Genomic DNA, 12,689 nt, shown 5'->3' on the forward strand with positions numbered 1-12,689 from the left:
TTATGATATCCTTTAAGCAAAGGCTTAGTCAGTAAAACCAGTAACTGTGGGGGCCAACTCCATATGGTCCAAGTTCTAATTTCTACTGATCCAGAACTTGATCTAAAACAAAACCTACGGGACAGCTGGGTGGCTCAGGGTTAAGCATCTGATTCTTGATTTCGGCTGGGGTTCTGATCTCAGGGGACCAGGCTCCCCATTCAGCAGGACTCTGCTTGAGACTCTCTCCCTCTCCTTCTGCCCCTCCCCATGCTCACAAGTGAACACACTTTCTTTCAAATAAATAAATCTTTAAAAAATAAAATAATAAAAATAAAATAATAAAAATAAAACCTACAATACCTAGGTTCTAGAGAAATCGACAGACTGCATATCCTTCAAATCCTCATCAGTCAATCAACTGGACTTCTGATAAAAGCTGGGTGGCAGAGTTCAAGAGTGTTTTCTGGCAATCACAGGCTCAGGCTGGGAATTATATATTAAAAACGGGTTAAAGGAAAAAATGCATCTGATGCCCATCAGAAAACTTGGCTAGAGTAAGACACTAAACCAATGTTTGTTAATGGTATCCAATTCCACGAGTGCCAAGGAGGGATCAAATATGAAAAAAAAAAAAAAGTCAATCAGGAACTCAATCTGTAATATGGTATCCATAAAGTCTGAAAACACAAGGGGTAAGGGGATTTTTAAAAATCTGGAAACATAAAAATGTTTTACGGATTAAAAGTGACCTTGATGACATTATGTATACTTGCCTGTGTTTTCAGACTTAATGAATATACTGTAGTAGTAGTTCTACAAATCAATTTGGGGGGGGGGTTGGGGTCAGTATCAAAATAAACTCATAATACTATAACCTTATCTTTTCTTTATCTAACTTGCAAAAAATGCACAGGTTAGTACCACTTAAGACTCATGCTAGTATTCTCTTTCTACAAAAACAATGCCAAAAAAGCAGCAATTTCAAAAATGAATTCCCAACATGATAAAACTGCATAGAACTATATACACACACAAGTGCATGTAAATCTTGGTAAACTCTAAGTAAGGTCTGTAGATTGCACCAATGTCAATTTCCTGGATTCGAGATTGAACTATAGTTATGTAAGAAGCTACCACTCAGGGGATGCCTGGGTGGCTCAGTCAGTTAGGTGTCTGACCCTGGATCTTGGTTCAGGTCTTGATCTCAGGGTTGTGAGATCAAGCCCAACACTGGGCTCCACCCTGGGCATGGAACCTACTTCCAAAAAAAAAAAAAAAAAAAAGATGCTACAATTGGGGGAAGTTGCATGATGGTTGCCAGAGACTGCTCTGTACTATTTTTACAACTTCTTACAGGTCTATAATTAGTTCAAAATTAAATGGTCTTTTTAAAAATATTTTTATTTATTTATTTAACAGAGTGATAGAGAACAGAAGTAGGCAGAGCAGCAGGCAGAGGGAGAAGGAGAAGCAGGCTCCGCAAAGAGCAGGGAGCCCGATGTGGGGTTTGATTCCAGGGCCCTGGGATCATGACCTGAGCTGAAGGCAGACACTTAACTCACGGAGCCACCCAGGTGCCCCTGAAATTAAATGTTTTTAAATGACGTATACTGTATCAACAAAGATGGCACTTCAGACTTGAGCAAAGTTGTCCAGAAACCAGCTTTAAACTGACCTCCTTCTGTAAAGCTTAAAATTATAAAGGAAGACTCAGAAATATGAGCTGGATTAGAAATCTGAACTTGAAGAGGTCAAGTCTTTCTCTTTTCCTTCCAGTTAATAATGGTTTTGTTTTTGGTAATTAAATGTAATTATCTACCTATATCCATGCCAGAGTATCTCTACCCTCTGAGTTCACATGGACAAACACACACATTTATACTATACACTTATAATATACATGACTTCTGGTTTGATTCCCAATTTCCCAAGGACAGAGCACTAAGTCCAGCTCTCAAAATCTCAGGGACAGGAGTCTTCAAGAGCACCTAATCTACTCACTTTTAATACTGCAGTCGACACTTTTTAACTTTTACAAGAGTGAATTCATTTTGACTTCTAGAGTTGGAAATTTCCTACCTTAAAATGGACAATTCAGAAAAGTAATTCCTGATAACCCAAGGCAGTACGGCACATGTAGTTGGTATAACCCAGAGAAGCCTGGGCCCCAGACTCCCCTGCTCCTCCCTGTGGCCCTGCTCAGCTTACTGAACTCCCAGGAGTCTTCTTTCCCTGTTTTACAGCTGCGGTAATAGTACTACTGGTGGGGGACGCCTGGGTGGCTCAGTTGGTTAAGCAGCTGCCTTCGGCTCAGGTCATGATCCCAGCGTCCTGGGATCGAGTCCCGCATCGGGCTCCTTGCTTGGCGGGGAGCCTGCTTCTCCCTCTGCCTCTGCCTGCCATTCTGTCTGCCTGTGCTCGCTCTCTCTCTCTCTCTGAAAAAAAAAAAAAAAAAATTTTAAAAAAAAAAAAAAAAAAAAAAAAAATAGTACTACTGGTGGGAAGGCCTGCTGTGAAAATAGAAAAAGGTAATACAAAGTCTATCAGAGTCCAGGACTTTATAGGTAGGTATAAGCAAATAGTTCGTTCTTTGATGCACAATTAGTACAACCAATTGAATTAGTTCAATTCTCATACAAGACCCACAGGTCTAATAAACCTGCCTCCTCCTCCAACGTTTTTCAGCAAAGCTGAATAATTTTGCATGGCCAGAAAAACTTGCTTTCCTCCAACCACACTGTATGATTTCTTAACTCTTCCTTGCAATAGTGTCTCTACAATTTCAGCATTCGTAGACAGAAATGTCCATGTTTATCTGTGATTTTTTTCCTGCTTTGTCACTGATTATTTCTGTTCATGAATTCTCCAAAATTCAATTTATTTCTTGGTTAATTCTAATTCTGTTCTCAGCACATTCTGAAAAAAGACAATCCCAACTATTTTACTACATACATTTAATAACACAGGAGACTTCACCTGTACACGTAATATCTGATTTAACAGAAACAGACAATTCTGCATTGAATTTCAGCAAATTCAGATAACCACTTAGATCAACTTTAGGAATGGGCATGCTAAAGAAATAGTAAATTTGTACCCTGTAAGGCACAAAATTTTATTCTCAATAAGGGTCTGTGTAGAAAAAAAGGTATTTAAAACAAATGGAGCCTTATTTTTTGAGTTTATTAAATTTAAAATTTCTATATTTTACCTTTTTAAGTCTATTTTTTTCATAGGAAATATTGGTCTGGGGCACCTGGCTGCTAAGTCAGTAGAGCATGCGACTCTTGATCACGGGTCATGAGTTCAAGCTCCATGCTGGGCGTAGAGCTTACGTTTAAAAAAAAAAAAAAAAAAATATATATATATATATATATATATATATGTGTGTGTGTGTGTATGTATTTTGGTGTATGGGGGAGAGAAGTAGGGATAGGGTGGCTGGGTTATGGACATTGGGGAGGGTATGTGCTATGGTGAGTGCTGTGAAGTGTGTAAACCTGGCGATTCACAGACCTGTACCCCTGGGGCAAATAATACATTATATGTTAATAAAAAAATTTATTATTAAAAAAATATATATATAGGTGTATGGTTTTCTTTTCTTGTGAAGGCTTTTCTGGTTTTGGTATTTAGGGAATATTGACCTTACTAAATGGGTTGAGAAGTATTGTTTCTCTCCTATTTTTCAGAGGAGTTTGTGGTAAGGATTGGTATTAATTCCTCCCTAGGTTTCTGAATGAATTTACCAATAAAGGCATTTGGTTGTGGGCTTTTATTTGTGGGACTTTGTTTCTTAAAAGAAGTTAGGAAATTTCAACCCTAATTCCTATAATCCATGTGAAATTAGAAAGAGGAACAGAAGAAATCCCCAGGAAGGGATTATTTGTCACTTCATCAAGCTGAAGAAGTTCTTTCTATTCCCAGTTTATTATTTTTTTAAATAAAGATTTTATTTACTTGAGAGAGAGAGAGAGAGAGAGAGAGCATGAGACAGGGGAGGGCCAGAGGGAGAAGCAGACTTCCACCAAGCAGGGAGCCCGATGCGGGACTCGATCCGGGGACTCCAGGATCATGACCTGAGCTAAAGGCAGTCACTTAATCAACTGAGCCACCCACGTTCCCCAGTCTGTTTATTTTTATCATGAAAGGGAGCATTTTGTCAAAAGCTTTTTTCTGTGTCTATGAGATATGGTTTTTGTCCTTTATTAATGTAGAGTGTTACATTCATTATTGTATGCTGAACCAACCTTGCATTCCTGAGATAAATCCCAGTTGGTCATGGTGTATAGTCCTTTTTATATGTTGCTGGATTCTATCTGCTAGCATTTTGAGGGTTTTGCATCTATTTTCATAAAGATACAGGTCTATAGTCTTCTTGTGAAGTCTCTGGTTTTGGTATCAGTATAATACTGGCCTCATAGAATGAGTGGGAAGTGTGCTCTCTTCTATTTTTGGAAGAGTCTATGAATGACTGATGTTAATTCTTGTTTAAGTATTTGGCAGATTTAACCAGTAAAGCCATTTGGTTCTGGGCTTTTCTTTGTGGGACTTGTCTCTTAAAAGAAGTTAAGCTATTTCAAATAATTCTTTTAATCCATGAGAAATTAGAAAGAGGAACAGAAGAAATGACCTACCTAATGTTCTTGGTGGTTCAAAAAAAACCAAAAAACAAAAACAAAACCAATTTATTTTTTAAGGCAGCATATAAGAAATGAGGCAGTCTTTCTTTCATGCAGGTTATCCACTCATCTATTAATACACCCTTTCAAAATGTTGGTCTTATGGGGTTTAAATATCTCAGGTTGTCTAATTTAATCCTTACAAGAACCCCAGGAGGTTTGATCACCCTCAGCTGACACAGGAGAAAACTAAAGCTAAGAGAAATTACAGAAACTATCCAAGGTCACAGTTAGACACACAGCAGTGTTTGTGAGCAGGTACTCAGAAGTCACAATCCCTCCTGGACTATCCAATAACTTGGTACAGCGAGTGAACTGCTAACTTTGGGGCCTCAGTTTCTTCATCTCTTAAATGAGAATAAGAACACTATATACTTCTTAGGGTCGTTGTATAAACAAAATGCAAGTGCCTGGCTTGCAGGATATATGCATAACCCTAGCAGGGATTTCTACTATTACTACATATGGCCTAGTGATACCACGTAAGTTTTAATGGTTCTAAAACTCGAAGTTTCAAGGCAAGCAAGAAACTGTAAGTCTTCGATTGGAAAGGAACCAGTTAAAAGGGATTTGATTCCAGTCACTGAGGAACCAATTTACTACCCCATACCTTCTGACTATATTACACATGCATCTAGTCAAAAAGTAAAAGCATTGTGGGGGCGGGGGCCCCACATAAAACATAATCTTTATTGTGAACGCTTATCCACTTAAAAATATATCTATATAGGTGCCTGGGTGGTTCAGTCAGTTAAATGCCAGCCTTTGACTCAGGTCGTAATCCCAGGGTCCTGGAATGGAGTCCCACATCTGGCTCCCTGGGGAGTCTGCTTCTCCCTCTACCCTTCCCCCTGCTCGTGATCACTCTCACATAAAATCTTAAAATATATATATATATACACACACACACACACACACACACACACCTTGTTTCGAGTTTTGAATTTTGTTTTTCATTGATGGGAACATAATTGGTTTTTCCATACCACCACTTTTTTTTTTCCTATAACCTAATTAGGTTTAACATGTGAATACTCAAAACACATTGCTGAAGATCCTCTAAATTCTTTTTTCTTTTTCAAGATTTTATTCATTTATTTGACAGAGAGAGACACAGAGAGGGAGCACAAGCAGGGGGAGCGGCAGGCAGAGGGAGAAGCAGGCTTCCCACTGAGCGGGGAGCCCGACGGGGGCCTCGATCCCCGGACCCTGGTTATCAGGACCCAAACCAAAGACCGCTGCCTAACAACTGAGCCACCCAGGTGCCCAATCCTCTAAATTCTTTATCAAAAAACAAACAAACAAACAAACAATTCTCCAAATCGGTTTCATAGCCCAAAGTTAAGCTTAATTTACAAGTACATCTGTTGCAGTTAAAAAATCGACCAACCAGCCGCACTTTCCCAATGAAGTTCTACAGTAAGCTATACAGGTTACAACTATGTGCGGGCCCTGTTATTTTTCCTAGGAGTTGTTATGGACTGCCAGTTCTCCTGCCAGGAGTGTAGCAGTTCCCTGTTCACCATCTTATTTGTCCCTCCCAGTAACCCCCCCTAATGGTTAGGCAGCCAGGAGACTTCCCATTTCTACCTTGAAGATGGGGAAACCAAGGTGGTTCCTAAGTCAGTTACTTACCATGCTGGGCCTGGAATTCAAGACTCTGCCTTCTGCTTACCAACCGTCACTTCATGCCTGAAGCTATCTTGCAGGGCAAAGAGAACTCTCATGAAAGGATACAACAGCATGACTGCTAAAAGGGCAGCAACAGCTTCTGCCCAACCGTTTACCTCTCATGGTTCTTGGAAGATAATGTCAGCTGAACTGCCTGACCAACTAAGATAGTTTAGGTGGAGCATGATGCTAACACCCATTTTCAGATAGGTCAGAAAATCTGCCGTTGTGGGACTCATTCACTCCAATACACCGTTCACTCCAGCCTTCTCGTGATTCAGTTACCAGGCCTGCTGGCTTGTGCACCCTGGCTGGTGCGAAGAACTCCCACACAGTGCTTTACCTCTCTGTTCCAAGTCTGCTCTGAGTATAATTACAGCAAGTGTACAACATGGCAGTGATTCTATTCATGACCCCCAAACGATGCGGAAAAAGCTAAGATACAGTAGCACCTCAAAACTCAACACAACTCCTCTCTTAAAGACAGAAGTCTACTCATTACAAAATTGAATATTCCGTTTCCTAAACCAGAGGTAAAGAGACTTAACCGTGGCTCACCTTTGTCCTCGCAAGCTTTTAATTTTCAACTCAGTTTAACTTCCCTCAACCGGCATTCACTCACGTGTGCCATTCCCAGCAGCCGACCCACTAGATCCAGTTCTCCCTCCCGTTAGTGTAAACGTAGCTTCAGCCAGAAACCAACACTGCGCTGTACGTTCATTAAAGTTTGAATTAAAAATAAAGACGTAAATGTGACTTCAGATACTGGGCAACAGGACCTAACTCGAAACGCAGCATGGGAGTGCAGTGGACCAAATGAACTGGGATTAGAGCAACACTGCAATCATTATTCGTCTAACACTATGTGTCAGACTTCCCCACTTTACTGTACACCCAATTTAGTTCTAACAACAACTTCATCAGGTATTATCACGTCCGTTATTTGCGGAGAACTAGGACGCAAACGGTAAGTGAACTGCCTAAGTTCACACAACAACAAATGGTCCAAAGGGCTTGAACCAGGGCCGTTATACCCTCAATCCCTCCACCAAAACTGCCCTGCCCTCAGCTATAATCCCAAACGTTATCATAAAATTAATGGGCATGACCTTGGGCCAGTCATTTCATAGCTCTGGGTCTCCCGTTTCCTCCACCATAAAGCGCCCTGCCCTCGGTGAGCTTTTGGGTGCTTTCCTGCTTTTTAATAACGTCCCCTGAATTTCCGACTGGATCCCTCCCCACCCCCAAACAGGTGTAAATGTTAAGACTGAAGTTTTTCAACCAAGGCGTGTTCTAGCACATTCTCCACTCTTCGGGGTGCTAGGGTTGTCTTCGCTTCGCGGGTTTATCTTCCCCTACCGAACCTGTAAGGCTAATCCCAGACGTTCCCTCCCGGTCTGAGACCCCCTTCTCCCACTGCTAGGAGCGCCGACTAGGCCCGATCCCACTCCAGACGTTTCCCCGCTGACTCCGACCCACCTCGCGGCTTCCCAGGTAGCCAGTAAAAGGCCTCAGAAAGCCCTAGAAGCAAAGCCATAGGAAGAAGTTAGCCACCCAGAGGTCAAGGGAGCCTCTAGGGCACCTGCCACGCCTCCCGCCCCCGGCGGCGCGGCCATGGCCTGGCTCCCTACACCGAGCAGCCCAGATTCGCGCCTCGTCCCTCACCGCCGGCGCGTCTGCTGGGGCCTGGGCCCTCAAACCCAGCCCGACCCCCTCGGGCCCGGCCACGCCCGGCCCTTCGGCCGCCGCGCCCCGCACCCAGGCCCCCCAAGGTCCTCACAGGCCCGAGGACACGCGTGGGCCTCCTGTCTCACCTCGAGTTTTACGGGGACCGCCGGCGGAGCCAGCGCCTTCACCCGCCCGCACACCTGGCCCCGCGCTGCAGTGGAGACAGCGGCAGAGTCGGCCCGACCGTCACGTGCCGCAGAACCAAGAGGCCTCGGCTACCCCCGCTGCCGCGCGAGCGAGCCCCACCGCGCGAAGCCCGGCCCTGCGTCCGCCCCTCGCTCCTGAGTAGCTAGGGCCGGCGCCAAGTCCCGCCCCCCCGCACAAGCTCCGGTCTTTGGCTGGCCGGTGTGGCCATCGCTCTATGCACCTTCCCATACGCCCCCTAGGGCTATTCTTCGTGGAGTGTGAGGATTGGCTGGGAATGAGGCAGGAAGTGGCTGTTGATTGGGCGGGAGGGAAGGAGGTGGGCCGCCCCGGAATCGGGAACCTCGGGCGCGCGCGCGCTGGGGCGGGGCTGGCCCGGCGAGCCGACCCTGCCGGCGTTCTGGTGCTCGGTTGCCCTGGTGCCTTAGTGGGCCCAATGCCCAGTCTTTCATCCCCAGCTGTTGGTTCCTACGCCGCCGGGGCCTGGACCTGGCCCCCGGGATGGGCATCCCGTTCCCTTGGCTTAGGGGCAAATGGCAGTCGGCAGACCGGGTGGGAGCTCCGCTGGGCCATCGGGAGGGGCCGGTTCCCGGAGGCGGCATGTGCGGGCCCGGGACGCAACCCGGCGCGGGCTCCCCTGGCCTGGCCTGTAGTTGACTTCGCAGCGCTGTGCATGTAACCCGGCGCCACCGTTCCTGCAGAGTCATCTCTCTGGGCGCAGCAGCCTGCCGCCGCCTTACCCAGCACAGAGTTCAGAATGCTATAACCCAAGGTCATTTCCTTTTTCAGTTTGGGATGTCTCCTTGAATAAGATTACACGTAAGGGCCCGGAGACAGACTGACGGCGTTCGGGAAAAGGATGGGAAGATGTCAGACACATCACAGTTTTTGTAACCCACCTCAGACACATCTTCAGTTTTAATGTGCTGAGAACCTCAGAAAATGGTTTCTCTCGGCCTTTATAGGTCCTGGTCTTGGTCTTCCGTTTGTTTGGAGACCCAAAGGCTGAATCTTAAGATGGAAAAAACTAGAATCAGCAGGTTAAGAATCAGCCACGGTTAAGTCTTTTTACCTCTGATTTAGGAAACGGAATATCCTATCCTAGGAACCAGCATTATTCCCTCCTGGCGCTTGTGAGGATAAAAGAGGAGACAGAGTTTGATGTCTGCCTGAGTTTAGTATTCTCCAGTTCTTCAACACCCAGGTCTGTGTAAGAGAGTTTTACTTATGATATTCCCTATGCCACGTGTTCCAAACAGTGAGCTTAAAATGTAGTTATAGGAACTGTATGCGAGCAAAAGAGCTACGCCAGTAAAGGGGCTAAAAAGTAAAGAGAAAGGAAGGGGCGCCTGGGTGGCTCAGTTGTTAAAGAGTTTGCCTTCCGCTCAGGTCATGATCCCACTCCCTGCTCAGCAGTGAGTCTGCTTCTTGCTTTCTCTGTGATCTCTCTTGCTCTCTCTCTCAAATAAATAAAAATCTTTAAAAATTTTTTTTTTTAAAAGAGAAGGTAATGTAGCTTTGGGTTGGAACCGCTTTCATCTAGAATGGACAGGGAAAGAAGAAGACTTGAGCTGGACCTGGTAAGGTGTGCAGGATTTCTGTAGATGGAGAGTTGGAAGAGAGTTGAAGTCTTCCTTAGATGAGGCAACGGCATATGCGAACACAGGAGAATGGGTAGTGTGTGTTTAGGCTGGAGTGTTTTTTGTTTGTTTTGTTTTTTAGATTTTGTTTATTTATTTATATTTATTTATTTGACAGACATCACAAGTAGGCAGAGAGGCAGGCAGAGAGAGCGGGGGAAGCAGGCTCCCCACTGAGCAGAGAGCCTGATGTGGGGCTCGATCCCAGGAACCTGGGATCATGACCTGAGCCAAAGGCAGAAGCTTGAACGGACTGAGCCACCCAGCGCCCCTAGGCTGGAGTGTTTTAAAAGATTTTATTTCTTTGGCTGGAGAAAGGTGTTTAAGCAAGCAATAGGATGTCAGCTCTAGGATTGGGTTAGGGGCTAGCCCTTGAAGGCCTAGCCAAGGAGTCTGCAGGGAGATGATTTGGATTTTTTTTTTTTTTAAGATTTTATTTATTTATTTGACAGACAGAACTGAGGGAGTTCTGTCTGTCAAATAAACAGCAGAGAGCCCGATGTGGGACTCGATCCCAGGACCCTAGGATCATGACCTGAGCTGAAGGCAGCCACTTAACTGACTGAGCCACCCAGGTGCCCCTGGTTTGGATTTTAGATTATTTCAGTATTATTCCAGGGAATTCTGAAAGACAGAGAGACTATGAGGACAGTTAGGAAGCCTCTTCTTGGAGCTGATTTAAGGGCAGGGTTAGGGAAAAGCAGCATGTATAGAAACAAAAGCATTAAATGTTGATGCTTGAAGAATGGTCTGTTGGACTCAGGAGGATAGGGAAAGAGAGGAATCAACGCCAACACTGGGAGTGTGAGCCTGGGTGACTGGAGGTGAACTGTATAGCCCCTCAAAAGAGGGAATTCAAGCTTGGCTGATCTAGGGTATCCTCTCTGGGCCAAAGACAGAGCAAGACTGGAGATCTTGCTAAGAATCCTGCTTGGGATTTTTTTGGCTAGAGCATAATGTTCTTCAGAGGAAGAAGTAAGGGGCACGTGGCTCAGTCAGTTAAGATCATGATCCCAGGACCCAAGTAGAGCTCCCTGCTCGGCGGGGTGCCTGCTTCCACCTCTCCCTCTGCCGCTCTCCCCCCAACAAATTGTGCTCTCTCTTTCTCAACGAAATAAGTAAAATCTTAAAAAGGAGGAGGAGGCGGCAAAGGACAAACCTCATGGAATATATCCCCTTCCCCCGCAATTTAAAAGCAGTCACTGTTGATTAACTGACCAGATTACAAAAATAATTGCTCAATTCATCCCTCTACTAAGCCTGCAAGTCTGGTCTTCCATGTTGCCAATATCTCCACCTTTTACCAAGTGGGTGGTCTTTTTCTTGATTCCGCTTGTGGAAATGATCATCTGACGGCCCTAGGAAGTTGTTTGCTTCTCCGAAATGTTTTCCAACAGTGAAGATCTCATCAATCAGATCCCCCATGCAGATAATGCTATACTTACCAAGAGATGGAGAAATCCAAGGGTTATCTGACAGGGCAATTGGTCCTTGTTGATTTTGCCATAACCACACTTGTGGATTTGTTCATTTTCTGACTTTAGGTTCAGGTACCTCCTGTGCAATATGTGGGTTCTGCAAGTGAATAGTGAAAAGGAGGCTTTTTCATAATGTGTGTATATTATTTTTTCAATGAAGAATCACATAAATGGGGGCGCCTGCCTGGCTCAGTTGGTAGATTTTGTGACTCTTAATCTCTGGCTTATGAGTTCAAGCCCCAACACTAGGTGTAGAGTTTACTTTAAAATCATGTAAATGGGGCGCCTGGGTGGCTCAGTGGGTTAAGCCGCTGCCTTCGGCTCAGGTCGTGATCTCAGGTTCCTGGGATCGAGTCCCGCGTCGGGCTCTCTGCTCGGCGGGGAGCCTGCTTCCCTCTCTCTCTCTCTCTGCCTGCCTCTCTGTCTGGTTGTGATCTGTCTGTCAAATAAATAAATAAATCTTAAAAAAAAAAAAAAAAAATCATGTAAATGTCTGCTTTTGTGTTTAGTTTTAAAAAATAAAATGTCTAGGGATGTCTGGGTGGCTCAGTCATTAAGCATCTGCCTTTGGCTCAGGTCAGGATCCCAGGGGCCCGGGATGGAGCCCCACAGTGGGATCCCTGCTCGGTGGGGAGACGACTTCTCCCTTTTCCTCTGCCTGCTGCTCCCTATGCTATGTGCTCTGTGTGTGTGTGTGTGGCAAATAAATTCTAAAAAAAATTAATAAAATGTTTAAAACTCATTGTAAACAAAACTGTTGACCAATCCCTCCTTCCTATCCAATTGCTTCTTATAACTTAACTTGCCTTCTACCTATCTGCAAAGCAGCCCTCACTCTTGCTTATCCCCTCCTTCCCTTGCTTGAAAGAGAAAGGGGGCACACAGCCAGAGGGAGCACTGTACATTCCTCTTTAGTTCTTTCCTACTGGTGAGGCTAGTAACCAGCCTCCAACAGGCAGCTCTCTAGGGGTCCACCAATAATCACCTCATTAGCATAAACTCAGGTGTGGCCGAAAGGGGGTCCTTATGGATAACAAAAGACGCTCCTGGGGCACTTGGGTGGCACAGTAGGTTAAACTTCCGATTCTTGATTTTGGCTCATGTCGTGATCTCAGGGTCCTGAGATCATGCCTGGCATCATGCTCCACATTGAGTGTGGCGTGTGCTTGAAAGTTTCTCTCTCTCCCTCCGCCTCTGTACCTCCCCTGCTCTTGCTCTCTTGCTCTCTCAAAATAAATAAAATCTTTTAAAAAATAAAAATAAGGGGCGCCTGGGTGGCTCAGGGTTAAGCCTCTGTCTTTGGCTGAGGTCATAGTCTCCGGGTCCTGGGATCGAGTTCCGCATCGGCTCTCTGCTCACCGGGA

The 12,689-nt window shown here is 45.0% G+C and overlaps 1 protein-coding gene across 2 annotated transcripts in view; it reads right to left on the reverse strand.

Annotated features, from left to right (window-relative positions):
* CANX (calnexin) overlaps positions 1 to 8,316 on the reverse strand; it is a 35,355-nt gene extending 27,039 nt beyond the window's left edge. For both annotated transcript variants that reach the window (XM_032846796.1, XM_032846797.1), the window contains exon 1: positions 8,150 to 8,316. The gene's annotated coding sequence lies outside the window, so the exon portion shown is untranslated. The remainder of the gene's footprint in view (positions 1 to 8,149) is intronic.
* Positions 8,317 to 12,689: the final 4,373 nt, after the last annotated feature.

Source organism: Lontra canadensis, unplaced genomic scaffold, assembly GCF_010015895.1.
Source record: "Lontra canadensis isolate GAN:19392208 unplaced genomic scaffold, GSC_riverotter_1.0 scaffold181, whole genome shotgun sequence".
Classification (NCBI taxonomy): domain Eukaryota; kingdom Metazoa; phylum Chordata; class Mammalia; order Carnivora; family Mustelidae; genus Lontra; species Lontra canadensis.